The sequence below is a fragment of the Peromyscus eremicus genome, chromosome 7 (assembly GCF_949786415.1).
Source record: "Peromyscus eremicus chromosome 7, PerEre_H2_v1, whole genome shotgun sequence".
Taxonomy (NCBI): Eukaryota; Metazoa; Chordata; class Mammalia; order Rodentia; family Cricetidae; genus Peromyscus; species Peromyscus eremicus.
The window spans coordinates 88396566-88411160 of NC_081422.1; the positions used below are offsets into that span (position 1 = coordinate 88396566).

General features: G+C 39.5%; 1 pseudogene; it reads left to right on the forward strand.

The window, feature by feature from the left end:
- The first annotated feature begins 6677 nt into the window (after positions 1-6677).
- Positions 6678-11390, forward strand: LOC131914447 (large ribosomal subunit protein uL13-like; annotated as a pseudogene).
- Positions 11391-14595: the final 3205 nt, after the last annotated feature.

Consider the following 14595-nt stretch of genomic DNA (forward strand, 5'->3'; position numbering starts at 1 on the left):
ACTCCTAAAGAAAGCATGTAATTGGGGACTTGCTTACAATTTCAGAGCCTTAGTCCATTATTGTCATGGCAGAAAGCATGGCAGCAGGCATGGAAGGCATGGTGCTGGAGATATAATCGAGAGTTACATCCTGATCTGCAGGCAGAACGAGTGAGATTGGATCTCATATGGGCGTTGGAAGCCTCAAAGCCTACTCCCAGTGACACACAAGGCCCACATCTCCTAATCCTATCAAACAGTTCCACTCTCTGGTGACTGAGTATTCAAATATAAATATAGGAGCCTATGGGAGCCATCACCTACCCAAAGGCAAATTTATCAAGTCTTCATTTTATTTGGATGCTAACGTCCTGCTTGGCTTGCCCAATAGCTGGTGCTACTGTCTATGTCTCTCTTAGCACAAGCAAGTGATAGGGTAGTCTGACACTTTGAATACATGTAGTTTACCTGCTAACTCTCTCTGCTGTCTACCTATCATTGACATTGATAATATTAAATTCTTTCTTCCCATGAGCTCTCCACCAAGATCTAGACATACCTGTGTAAGCCAGTCAGCTCAAGGGGAATTGCTGCAAATTATCTGAGTTTCAAGAAAAAGATTTCTTCCCTAGGAAAAAAAACACCTCCTCTGCCTCTGGACATGCAAGAGGTTCCCTGTGGCCTAGAAAATATTCTGTAGCTATGAGAAGACATGCTTACTACTAAATGCAAATCACTGAAATCAGGACATGGGAGGCTAGAAAAACACCCTAGTCCTGAAAACACTGCTTTGACCAAGGTAAAAGCCAGAACCAGTCATCTTTAGACTTCTGTGTATAGCTGGAAGTTTTCCTGTGTCCTGCCCGGTCCCACAGCCGCTTGGTCCCAAGTAAACACACAGAGGCTTATATTAATTACAAACTGTATGGCCTATGGCTCAGGCTCATTACTAACTAGTTCTTATAACTTAATTCAACCCATTTCTATTAATCTATGTTTTGCCACATGGCTTCATGGCATTACCTATTCTCTTACATCTTGCTTCTTCTGGCGTTGGATCACAGCATCTCCTCTGATTCCACCCTTCTTCATCTCTGTCTTCAGTTTGAATGTACTGCCTAACCTTATTCTGCCTTACCATTGGCCAAACAGCTTTATTTATTAACCAATGAGAGCAAAACATATTCACAGCATACAGAAAGACATCACACAGTACCTGTGTAAGATAATAAACTCACATGATTAAAGCCATTTGTGGATCTATGCTCTTTTACATTCTGACTACAGCATTCTGACAGAAATGCAATTTTTCTTTCAGTGTATAGCTCTGTCTGTTTGGGCTGCTGTGAAGAGATCCCACAGGCTAGATGACTTCAAGCATTCTCTTTTGAAGTTTAGAGGTTGGAAGCTGAAGATCAGGGTACCTGGTCATGGTCAAGGTCATGTTACATCCCTCTTCCTGGTTTACAGGTGGCTACTTTTTTGCTGTAACCTCTCATAGTAGAGAACACAGATCTTGTGTATTTTCCTCTTTTCTTTAGGGTGTTAACCTCATCATCTCATATAACCTCAATTACCTCCTGAAGCCCTCACTCCCAATACCATCACACTAAAGATTGTAGTTTCAACCAAGAAACTTGAGGGGAGCCTAAATATTCAGCCTGTAGTTTAGATCATGGAATGAGAATACCTTACCTAAGGTATTTTCTTAAGCCTGTATCATTCAGCATAATCACAGCACACTCAGACTTATAATTTTCAATTAACAGGAAAGCTCAGTTAAAATAAAATGATGACTTGAGGGACCTTTAATATGAAGTTACATGACTGTTTTTATAAGCTTGGGTACTTTTAAACCTGAAGCTGAAGATAATCTTGTACAGTTAAATATTAATATTTGGCTATTCCCAGACCTCCCTAGTGGTTTGCACTTCACTGAATGCTGTTAATATTTATTCCAGGGTAATGCATGTCCACAATGCTAGCTGTGTGAGGACCACATCTACTTTCTCCCAAATTAAACAGCAAGACATTGAGCTAAAAATCTGCCACTTATTTTATGACAGAGAAATGGAGACATTTCTGTTACTAAAGTGAAGTGATATATGTCACCCTATTTAGGGCTGTTTGTTTTGAGGACTCACCCACTCATGTCTTATGCATAGACTTCTTATGTAGTCACTTCTTGTGCATAAAGTTGTATTTCCACATTCTTGTTTTCATTGGGTGACTTTGAAAGCTTTCTGTGTTGACACTGCTATAATCTGAGGCACAGAAGTAACTGACTTACACCTGTACAAAGCTCACAAAGTAGAGGTTAAAAGCCCTGAAAACTGTGTGCATCTGGCTTATATTAGAGGACACAGAAAATCTTTAAATGTATAACTTAGCAAGTTCAGGGTCTTCTGTATGTACATTTTTACATATTCACTCACCATCCTTCATCTATTTGTATTTGTGAAATAGTTGATTGTTGTAGAATGGAAGGAAACTGGCTAATAACATAGTACAGAGTGAATAGACAGTAAGGAGTCTATGTTTTGCGAAGGACAGGTGGTGAAGAGTTTTATTTCATACTTGAAATCAATCTATTAGCATTCCTGTGACCTCACATGACAGACATTTCAACTCAGTCTGAATGAGGTCCAAACCACAAACCATGCTTGGTCAGGCATCTGATTCCAGAAGAGCAGTGTTCATTCAGTCTGATAAGGAGTTTGTTTCAATGTCACTTGGACTTTGTTTCTTTTGATGTTTATTACTTAGCTCTAACCTGTATACTCTCCAGTAGCCTCTGGATCACAACGTCTTCAGCATTAAGATGATCAGTAGAGAAGACACAGGCCTTTCTTGCACTCACTTCAGAAAATATCTTCTTGCCAACTAGGGGATGAAGCCAAGCAGTAGAGAATCCTTTGCCCAATATGCACAAGAACTGAACCTGGGTTCAACCCCAGCACAGCCACCAACCAACACTACTCAAAGCTCACCTTGCACTCTACTTCCTCTGCTCTGCTCTATGTCCATTCCTGAGTCAAAAAAGAGAGCGATGAAGCTCCAGTGAACACAGAGTCAGAAGCAGTCACTTTCATCCGGAAAGAGTAAAAGAATGTGTTCACTAAAATAAATTTATGATTATTACTAAGAAGTGTGTAAAAATGGGTGCTGAGCAGCAAAGACAAAGATGTTCACTACTGTCTATTTACATATAAAATCTAAAATATATATAACATTGTTATACATGTCATTTAAATAAAAACTAAATGGAGGTCCATTCTTTTAAAAATCATTAAATTAATTTATTTTTATTTAAATTTGTTATTAAATTTATTTACATCTTGATCATAATATTTCCCCTCCTCCAACTCCTCCCCACATCCCTAACCACCGAGCTTTATGTTCTTTCCCTCTGTCTCAGAAGAAGAAGAAAACAAAAAAATCAAAACAAGCTAATAAAGGCAAACAAATAAAATCAAAACTAAAAGTGCACAAAAAGCATGAACTTCATTTTGTGTTGGTTAACTATTCCTGGGCATGGAGCCTGCACTGGAGTGGGATTGATATAACCAGTGACATTCCACTGGAGAAAAATGACTTTCCTCTACCATAGGTATCAATTGCAAATAGCCTCTTGGTTAGGGGCTGGGCTTTGTGTCCACTTCCCCTTCTCTATGCTGGGATTTTGTTTTTCTAGTTTGACCTTGTGCAGGTCTTGTGTGAGCTGTCATAGTCTCTGTGAGTTCCCATGAGTACCAGTCCTGTTGTGTCTGGAGGATGCTGCTTCCCTGCAGTCATCCACCACCTCTAGCTCTTACAATCTTTCTGCCTCTTCTTCTGCATAGATTTCTCAGTCTTGAGGGATAATGACATCCCATTTAGAGCTGAGCCCTCCAAAATCTTTTGCTCTTTACACACTGTTCAGTTATGGGTCTCTGTGTTAATTACCCTCCACTGAATAAAGCAGTTTCTCTGATGAGGGTTGGATTATTCCCTGATCTATGGGTATAGCAATGTGCCATCAGGAGTCATTATGTTGCTATGTTCCTTTTACAGAGTTATAGTAGTAGATTTCTCCACAGGCTGATGACTTACTTTAGCAGTGTCAGGTATGGGTTCCATCTCTTGGAGTGGGTGGGCCTTAAAGCCAATCAAAAAGTGGTTTGTTATTCCCATAACATTGTTTCCACCACTTGACCAGTATATTTTGCAGGTAGGTCGTTGTATTAGGTATTAGCATTTGTAGCTGGAAGATATTGATGATTACTTTTCTCTTCTGGGAGTATGCAAAGTACTTTCCAGAACTATGAATGCTACTCAGTAGGGGTGACGTTTCTAGTTGGGCACAAGCTTGATTTCTCCATGTTCAATCACATAGGTAAATTTAGAGCTTTACCATTAGGTTATTGAGAGTGCCTCATCTCATTTATCAACTAACAGTGGTTCATAAAGTCTACTTTAAAGATTGCCAGAACTAAACATTTGAACTTAGTTTAGCATGCTCCTTGACATGTAGATACATGTTATAATAATTATTGTTGTTATTATTGTTGTTAAATGAATTGATGCAATGAAAAGCAAAGATACAGCTGTACATATATGAATACATACAGGTGGCACATATCTGAAATTCAAATTTTTGGAGTCTGGAGCAAGAGGATTATAAGTCTGAGACCAGCTATACTGGATCTCTCTCTCTCTCTCTCTCTCTCTCTCTCTCTCTCTCTCTCTCTCTCTTCTCTCTCTCTCTCTCTCTCTCTCTCTCTCTCTCTCTCTCTCTCTCTCTGTGTGTGTGTGTGTGTATGTGTGTGTGTGTATGTGTCTGTCTGTCTGTCTGTCTGTCTGTGTGTCTGCCTGTCTATGTCTCTCTCACACACACACATACACACACACACACACACGGGGAGAGAGAGAGAGAGAGAGAGAGAGAGAGAGAGAGAGAGAGAGAGAGATCGATCTTGTGTGTTTTTTCCATAGGAAAAGAATACAAGAATAAAGCCTTACTCAATTATTTGGAGTAGCATGGGTCTTTATCTGCATGATTTTAAAGATTAAACATAGAAATAAAGGTAAGGTGTGTCAAAGTCTCAAATGAACCCGAGGAGTATCAGATAACAGAAACTACGACCCAAAGCTCATGTACTTAGACCAGATCTCCATACCCAAGAATGCTCCATGCCCTGGGGCTCTGAGAAAGCAGTGTTATTATGATTTAGGCCCCAAAGAATTACTTAACAAGATGCTCTCTCCTGATAACTCAACCCCGTTCTCTGACAAAACATATTATGCAGCTTTTATCCTAGTTCGCATCCCATTTTTAGGATAACCACAATGAGCACAAGCCAATTGGGAAGGGAAGGGTTTATTTGGCTTACAAATCCTGATCACAGTCCATCACTAAGGAAAGTCAGTGCAGGAGCAGAGGCAAGGACCATGGAGGACTCCTGCTTATTGGCTTGCTTCAAGGCTTGCTTAGCTTGCTTTCTCATGTAGCCCAAGGGTGGCACCACTCATAATGAGCTGGCTTTTTCCCACATCAATCATTAGTCATGATGATGCCCTAGAAATGTGCTCACAGAACAATCTGATGGAGACAATTTCTTAAGTTCCATCTTCCCAGATATGTCTCAGTTTGTGTGAAGTTGACTGACATTAACGAACACACTGATCTGTTATGCTGTAGCCCCACTGAGCTCCCTCACATGGCTAAATCTGAACAAAGGATATTTGATTTGGTAAATAGTTATGTGGGTGGCAAGTTGACCCCACCACCTCCCTGCTGCTCACACTAGTGGTCTGGCTGTCACATGCCATGTCTAGTCAGTAGCCACCTGCTGCAAAAGTAGAGGTTCAAAACCTCGTAGCTGCACCTGGAGAGATGGAGATATGCATAGATATGAAAGCAGAAAATTCAGCAGACTCTTTGAGGCCAGGCCTATAAGGAAGTCTATAATGTCATAATGATTAAAAGTAGTCAAGAAATTAATACTAAAAGTTATCATTTCAAGGAATCATACAGAAATAAATGGTAGTACATGCTTGTAATCCCAGAACTTGGTGGACTGAAGCAGGGGGATTGTGACTTCTGGAACAGCCTGGACCACACAGCACAATACACAGACCAACCTGGGCTACTGTAAAGCCAACTGCCTCAAAGAAAAAGAGACAAACCAATTAACCAACCTTTCTAAAAAGTTATAAATGAATGATAAAAATTTTAAAAATAAGACAATTATCTAGTATTCAATATGCTAAATTTATCATAAAGGAAGATACTTGGATCAAGCAAAAATTAGCAAGAAAAATATTACATTCATCCCCTTTGTGCCAAGTAAAGTTCCAACTAAGATTAGGTGAGTGAGGATGTGAAGAACAATTTGGCCTGGATTATCTGATCAACACTGACATAACTTCATATAGGATCAGGTAAATGTGAGTGAAGACTCAGCAGAGTGAGATAGAACACATACCTGGGTGCTTGGGATCTTAAACAACCTATTTTTGAGTCCATATTTTGTCATTTATTAACTGTTTGATCCTAATAAGTTGTATGTCTACTCTAAATATCTCTTTCTTTGCCTGTGAAATTCTCAATGGTTGCCATAGCATTTTGGTGTAAGAAGTAGATGAGGTCATACAAATGACATGATGAAACAGTTGATGAATTATTACTCAAGTCAAGCCCCCTGTGAATTGTCTGTAAGAATGGAGGGTATCTGAAGACCCCAGGAGGTAAATATTGAATCCACGAGAGAGCCAGAGACCTCAAAAAGGAGACTGATCTGAAGGTGCAAAGACTGGGTTCATCATCGGATGTGTGGGTGGTTTATTGTAAAAAGGAATGTCTAATTACAGGGAGAAGAAAAAAACTGTGCTGAGAAAGAGAACAGAGATGACTGTGTTAGAAAGAGTATCATTATTCATTTATAGGAACATATAACTTTCTTAATTTAAACTATGATTAATGTTCTGTAAGTTATCAACCTTTTATACTGTTGCAAATATTCTGAAATTAACTGGAAAGATCAATAAAAGTGATTTTAATTTATGTAAGTATCATGTGAACTTTCTTTCAAAGTAAATCATGCAAAAATAATGTTACTTAAGGATTGACTGTACATGGAAATATTTAGAAGACTATAATATATTGATACTATTTAAATTTATTTCTTATGCTATGTCATTTAACAGTACTCCAGAAGGTATAATTCATTCTCAGTAGGATTTATTCAGAAATTCTGTAATACATGGTGAGCACCACTGATGCTTACCAATTCCTCAAGCTATAAATCTAATCATCCTTCTTTCTCAATAATTCCACCTAAAACACACACACACACACACACACACACACACACACACACAGACACACACACACACACATAGACACACACCAACACGTGCGCGCGCGCGCGCTGCGCACACACACACACACACACACATATAGACACACACCAACACGTGCACGCGCACACACACACACAATCACCAAGATCCTTTGTTTATGAAGCTTAGGTGTCACTCAGAATGGTCCACTCTGTATTCCCACTACCATTTCCCTAATCTAAGGGGGTCTCCAGCTAAGAGGCACCAATACCTTTCTGGGCCACTGTCATGGTTTATAAGCCACTTTCACTCATGTTCTTCTCCAGTCCTTCTTGTGAAACACAAATGCCATCATGCTTGTCCAATACATACAAGCTAACAGCTGTTTCCTGTTGACCTTAGGTGAAATCAAATCTCTCTGGCACAAGGTACACAGCCCGTGTCTGGCTGAGATCTACTTGCAATGCCTCATCTGTCACTGCTCTCTAATCTGTACTCACCACCAGTGTTCTGCATTCTTTGTAGCTCATGGCTTACCCTCTTGTCTTCCTCACTTCTGCCTGGACATGCCTAAATAGCTGTGCTTTGCGTATGAATTCCTGTCAGTGAAAGCTTTAACCTTTCCCTTTCTCCAGGAAACCAGACCTCCAACTCAGCACACATCTAAAAGGCCATCTTTCCTCTTCTAATTCACTCATCATGACAACTACCACATACACACAATTACCCACTTACTCTCTTCCTCATCCAGCTGCATGGTCCTTGAAGACCTTGGCAGTTTTGTACGCAGTCAAAACTTCAGTGGTAAATAGATGGATCTGCAGTGCTGAAGGAACATAATAATTATTTATTGGACAAATTGAATTTTGAAATAATTCAATAAAATCAAGTAGGAATCATTTGAATTGTTGCTATATCAATCATTTCAGTTATTCATCTGGAGCGCCCATTTACATCTTGCAATATGAGGCATATTAAAAAGTATAAAGGTCATTTATACATATGAACTTCAAGTCAGATGACTCATGTTTATTTTAATTAAAATAGATATTCCTCCTTTTAAGACTCTGATTTCACATGTGCATTGGCTTCATAGCCATGTATACGATTTTAGAATATATAAAAAGCTGTTTTTCACAAATATGTCTCTTTGCTACTAAATTTTTGGCAAGAGAGAAACTGCAATTTCCCTGGATTCTTTCCTCTGAACTCATTTGCAATCCAAATACTTCTTTATATTGAATTAATATGAACTGTTCACTGTATAAATAATCTCATAAGAGAAAGAATAAACTGTGAAACCTGGTGGTTGGGCATCTCAGTGCATGCTAGAAAATATGCGCTGACTGAAGAAAGTCACAAATGTAGATGTGGCTTATTGTCAGTGTGAGCCAAACAGGACAGTGTGACAATTAAATGCTTGAGGCTCAGTTATACATGGATTTTCAAGGAAACATACACCCCAATATACAAAGGTCATTTCAATTCAGTCCTAAAAAAAATGAGCCTAAATTATTAAGTAGATCTGCTTTAGACACCTAGAATTAAGCCAGAAGCCAATTAACTGCTTAGTGCTGTGGGGTATCATGAACCAATTCGCTCAAACTCCAGGGACTAGGTACTTTCTAACACAGTTCTAAAAATAAGAAAGCAGACAGCCTTAGAATATTTTGTTTCATCCCAGGTTATTTATTGAGCTCATGACTGTCCTTGTGTGAAAGTAAGGACAACAAAGTTCAGGCTGTGATAGGGTGGAAAGGCTAAAACGGACAATAAAGCGTGAAAGAGGGACATTTCATTAACATTAGTCAATACTCTTGATTGAAGAAGATGAGGAGAGAGAAGAGGAAGAGGACACACACACACACACACACACACAGAGAGAGAGAGAGAGAGAGAGAGAGAGAGAGAGAGAGAGAGAGAGAGAGAGAGAGAGAGATCATTTTACCCTTGTTGACTGTTGCCAGCATAAGCTACGTGGGTAACACACAGGCATTTCTATTTCCTGCCATCCACTGGAGGCCTAGTAGTTGCCAAGGGCATCTCACGTTTCCTTCATATGACTAAGGACTGTAGTGTTTGAAGGTCACCTGTTAATTCTGCTATGGTGTTAGCTCTGCTTACTGAAGATTCGGACCTCATTCATCCCTTCATTCTGTCCAGTTGCCCTACTCTACTCTTTTTCTGGAAGGAACTGTATCTGCCCTTTAAACAGATGTCTTCAGGCCTTTACTCAGTGCAGCTCTCAACATCACTGGAATCGTCTTGAGCAGTGGCAGACAAAATCTAGCACTTTCTTCTCAAACAAGGAGTCTGTCATCACTCATAGCCTGAGGTTGAAGAAAAACTATTTTCTGTACAATCTAGAAACCATTTTGACCAAGGTGGCCAATGATCCCTTAAAATCAAAACCAGAAGACTCTTCCGGTTTTAGTCTTTTCATCATTTGGCACTGGTAATATATTCTCTCCATCCTGTTTCGGTCTCCATGACCAGGCACCTCCCTAGTTCTCCTTATGCCTCATGAAGAGATAAACCCCTAACTCTCTGTTGTAGCTGAACGAGGCACTCTCAGCAAGTCCCATGCTACCTCAGGCATTGCCTACTACTTCACATCTTCTTTCACATATACCGTGGTTTCCTACAAGAGCGGGACTTTCTCCTCTGTTTGTAGCTAGACTTCCTTCTAGGGTACCAGGCTCGCTGCTCATATAGCATCCTGTCTATTCAATTCACTGAAGGAACTTCGGCCTTGGCACATGCAAAGTGGAAGTGCTGCTGTGCTCCTCCTTCCACAACCCCACCATAGGAGTAATCTTCCCTGCTACCAACAAGTTATCAAAGGTTATGGCGTCTCTCATGTTCCTCTTCTAATCGGTATGACAGGTTTTACCTCCTTCAAAATCTCTCTCTCTCTCTCTCTCTCTCTCTCTCTCTCTCTCTCTCTCTCTCTCCTCTCTCTCTCTCTCTCATACACACACACACACACACACACACACACACACACAAATCTTTGTGAGAAGGCACAATGCTTTCACAATCTTTTGGCAATGGCATCTATGTGGCTATACTTTCTCCTGTCTCATCTTTTTCAAATGAAATCTTCACTAGAAGATATTTTACCTTTTCCCAGGTGGCTGCCGAAGATGGCGGAGGGGAAGGTTCCGGAAGGTGGTGGTTGTGCGCTGTGAGGGCATCAACATTTCTGGAAATTTCTACAGACACAAGTTAAAGTACCTGGCATTTCTCTGAAAGCAGATGAATACCAACCCCTCTCCAGGCCCCTACCACTTCCGAGCAGCTATTTTTGGCACTCTGTGCAAGGCATGCTGCCCCACAAGACCAAGCGAGGCCAGGCTGCCCTGAAACGCCTCAAGGTGTTGGATGGGATCCCTCTACCCTATGACAAGAAAAAACGGATGGTGGTCCTTGCGGCCCTCAAGGTTGTGCGGCTGAAGCCTACCAGAAAGTTTGCTTACCTGGGACATCTGGCCCATGAGGTTGGGTGGAAGTACCAGGCAGTAACAGCCACTCTGGAGGAGAAACAGAAGGAAAAAGCCAAGATCCACTATTGGAAGAAGAAGCGGCTCTTGAGGCTACGGAAACAGGCAGAAAAGAACGTGGAGAAGAAAATCAGCAAATTCACAGAGGTCCTCAAGACCAATGGATTCCTGGTGTGAGCCCAATAAAGACTATTTGAAAAAAAATCTTTTACAACCCACAGCTGAACATACTATTGTCCAAGATAGTTCCAATTTGGGCTGTATTGTTGTCCAATCTGAACCATTTGTTGACCTCGGCCATCAGGAATGTTTTCGTCAGTAATTTTGGAGTGAGTCTAAAGATGGCCCTTCTAGAAATGCAAATGCTAACCACAGACCACCACTCGTGGAGATCCACTATCTACCCTGAAAAATACATTGCAAAATCCACAGTGTGGTGTTCAGGGCACTGTCAATCTAGCTCTCTAGCCGTATCTTCTCATCACAGATGCCCAAATCCACCAAAGGGATTCCAAATCCACCAAATGGATGCCAAATCCACTAAATGGATGCCAAATACATGGAAGTACTGTGCTGTGCCTTGCATTTTTCCTTTTTGTAAATTCTCTGTCTTTTACTTTGCTTACCTATTTACAATCCACTCTCTTTTAGGCTCTGGAATGCATGCCACTCACTGAGATTCTCCCAACACTGCCTGCTCACTTTTCCAGACACCTGTAATGGCAGAGCTAGCCACTCACTTTGTTGGACCACAGCTAGCAACTGAACCTACCTTTATCATAGAAAAGATCTCACTTTATCTCACTTACTTCCTGCTCTCTTTTTAAGCTCTAAGGTCTTCCTGGCAGAGACTATCTTAATTGTGTGTGCATGCCTGATGTTTAGTGGAACAATGTCTTATTGTATGTAGTTAATATTTGATCACTGAATGAAAACAGACGGATAGATGTGTTAAACCATTTTTTAAAGTCTCTTGAACTGGCCCACATACATTTCTATTTAGGCTGATATAAAGAAAGCTTATACATTTGAAAGAGAAAAACTAAAACAAAACTCAAGAGCATTATATCTTTTCAGTAAAAGATAAAATATGGAAAGTAGTACAGGGACGACTAAACCCACAGTGTCCTTCTTTTTAATGAAGACACACTGAGAATAATTTGGCTAATGGAATATTAGACCACATAAGTGGCTACCTAGCATTTCTCTAAGAACAAAGAGATTCTAGCAATCCTGTTGTATTCTTGGCAACACTGAAAAAAGCCAGCATGGATTTATGATGCATTCACTGTGCTTAAGTAGAAAGGATCTAGGCCATCTTTACAAGGAGGAGAAACAATTCACTTTAAATATGGCAAGGAGTAGGAGCAAGGATTAGCCTTGAATATAAATTATTAATGGACAACCAAAATAAAATCTTTAGGTCCTTCTTAGGTCAGTCAGTGACATAAATCTTTTTATGTTTTATAGCATATTTACCAAAGTGTTTCATATAGTTCATTTATTTATACATTCATTATTTTTTTTAAAAGTAGCATAAAATACAATTGCTCCAAAAGGGATATTGTGCAAAGTATGGCAATGGATTCAAAGACTGGCCCTTATATCCAACCTATAAATACACCCAATGCAGTATTGTCAGTATTCTGAGAAAGATAAGTCTTGTGTGGGATGGCACACTGCATACCTGGATGACTACAATTCCTGTTATCTATCACTGAGTACTGGTACAATCCCTGGTCACGGTTGTAAGGGTCTCCATGCATTGCCTAACACTTCCTAGGGCCAGAAACATCTACAGTTGAGATTTCTCAGACTTTTAGTACCCTTATGAGGAGACCCTCCTTCACAGTCCTTAGCTTTGTTCTGCTATCTCTTCACATATTGAAAAAAAAATGGAATGGGATCCTTAAATTTTACTTGTTATGGTTAATATTCACACATGACTCACATAGCTCACTAAAGCTCATCTGTGAATAGCCATGGCACTCTAGTAATCAGTTGCCAAAGTAATAAATATAACTTAAATTAATGTGATCGGTTGAACAATAGATTGTATTATCTGAACTAGAATCTTGTAGGATTACATGTGTGCAAGAGAATGCTTAATTTCTATCAGTACCTCATGTGTGCAAATGTATCATGTTCTATGGAAAACTAATTTACAAACACTTATTGTAGACAAACAAGAAACGAAAAATAGACTGAAGCAGTGCCTCCTGGTTTTGTTTCTTAATTGTATAACAGAATATTTATCCTTTCATTACATTATCAGTAATTAAAATTTGTTTTTTTAAATACAAAAACAGATTTTAAAATATTGATAAACCACAATGTCTATTTGTTAATTTACAGTGGGGTCTAAACTGTGTGACAGAAATATTTCTATTATCTTCTCAGAGTCATTACAGAAGACACATTCTTCTGTAAATCCCATATCTCCATCTGGACTGTTTCCATCCGTGCCCTGTCTGGTCCATTCCAATGACATCTGAATTTGCTTCTTGGTCTATCTTAAATGTGATTAGCTGTTTATCCAGGGTGATGAGTGATCTTAAAAAACTCAAATGAGGATTTCACTTTCTTGCTTGATCCCTCCTAATGGCTTTTTGTTGCTCCCAGGATAAAAGCTTGTAAAGGCTTTCCTAAAAATAAAAACTGGAAGATTTAATAGTTAGCAAACTGGGGCTCTCAAACAATTCTAAAACAACACCTTTCAACTGAACAGAAATGATAAAAAATGAAAAGTGGGCACATGTTTATCGAAAGAATTCAGAAAATGGTTAAGCATGGGGGTAATATAAACCTCATTTGGTTCATTGTCTTTATTTCTTCAAGTGATGATAAATATTTAAAAGAATAATTACAGCATTCCAGTGTGGACTTATAATATATAAAGAAGCAAGCTGTAGGGTTATGGGGTAAATTAAACTATAATTTTATATGTTTTTATGTAGTTTTGAGAATGTCACACATGAATACTTTATTCATATAATTTCTACCCATTCACCCATTGCTCTTCCCAAACCAATTCTCCTCCTATGTTCTCCCAACTCCTTCACTAATTCATAACCTCTTCTTCTTTATTGGTCACACACACACACACACACACACACACACACACACACACACACCCTGCTGTGTCTATTCAGTATATTCAGTACAGCTTATATTGAATATGTATTTATAAATGACTACTATGATTGAAAAACCTATCAGGAAGCTCCTCACAGGAGAACAGATTCTCCCTTTCTCAGTAGCCACAGCCTTTAGCTATCTATAACTGCAGCCTGAAGAGCCTGTAGCTCTTTGCCTAGGTGTGGGACCGTGTGAGATTTCCCCAATCATGCTGGGATGTCAGATGGTGTCATGGTCAAGTTTCATTTACACAGCCATATTGTTGAAGTTTTATAGGTGCAGCTTCTCTGACAGGTCTAGAAGACACCATCTCTCCACAGAAGTCTTGGTCCTCTGGATATTACAGTCTTTCTACCCATCCCACTTCTGTAGGGCATATGTGTAGGGGTTGTAAAGTATCTATTGTTGGGAACCCTACAGTCAGTTGTTCTCTACATTTTGGCCAGTTGTAGATTTCTGAGTTAGTGGACAGCCCTATTTGTAACTCTTTTCTATGAATTTTCTAATTGTCTCATCTACTTTTTCCAATTACATCTTCATTTCATCTTGAGTTCTCTTCAGTATCTCTATCTCTTGACTGAATTCAATTTTCAAACCCTGAATTGCCTTTCTGATTTCATTCATCTGAATATTTGTGTTTTCTTGACTATCA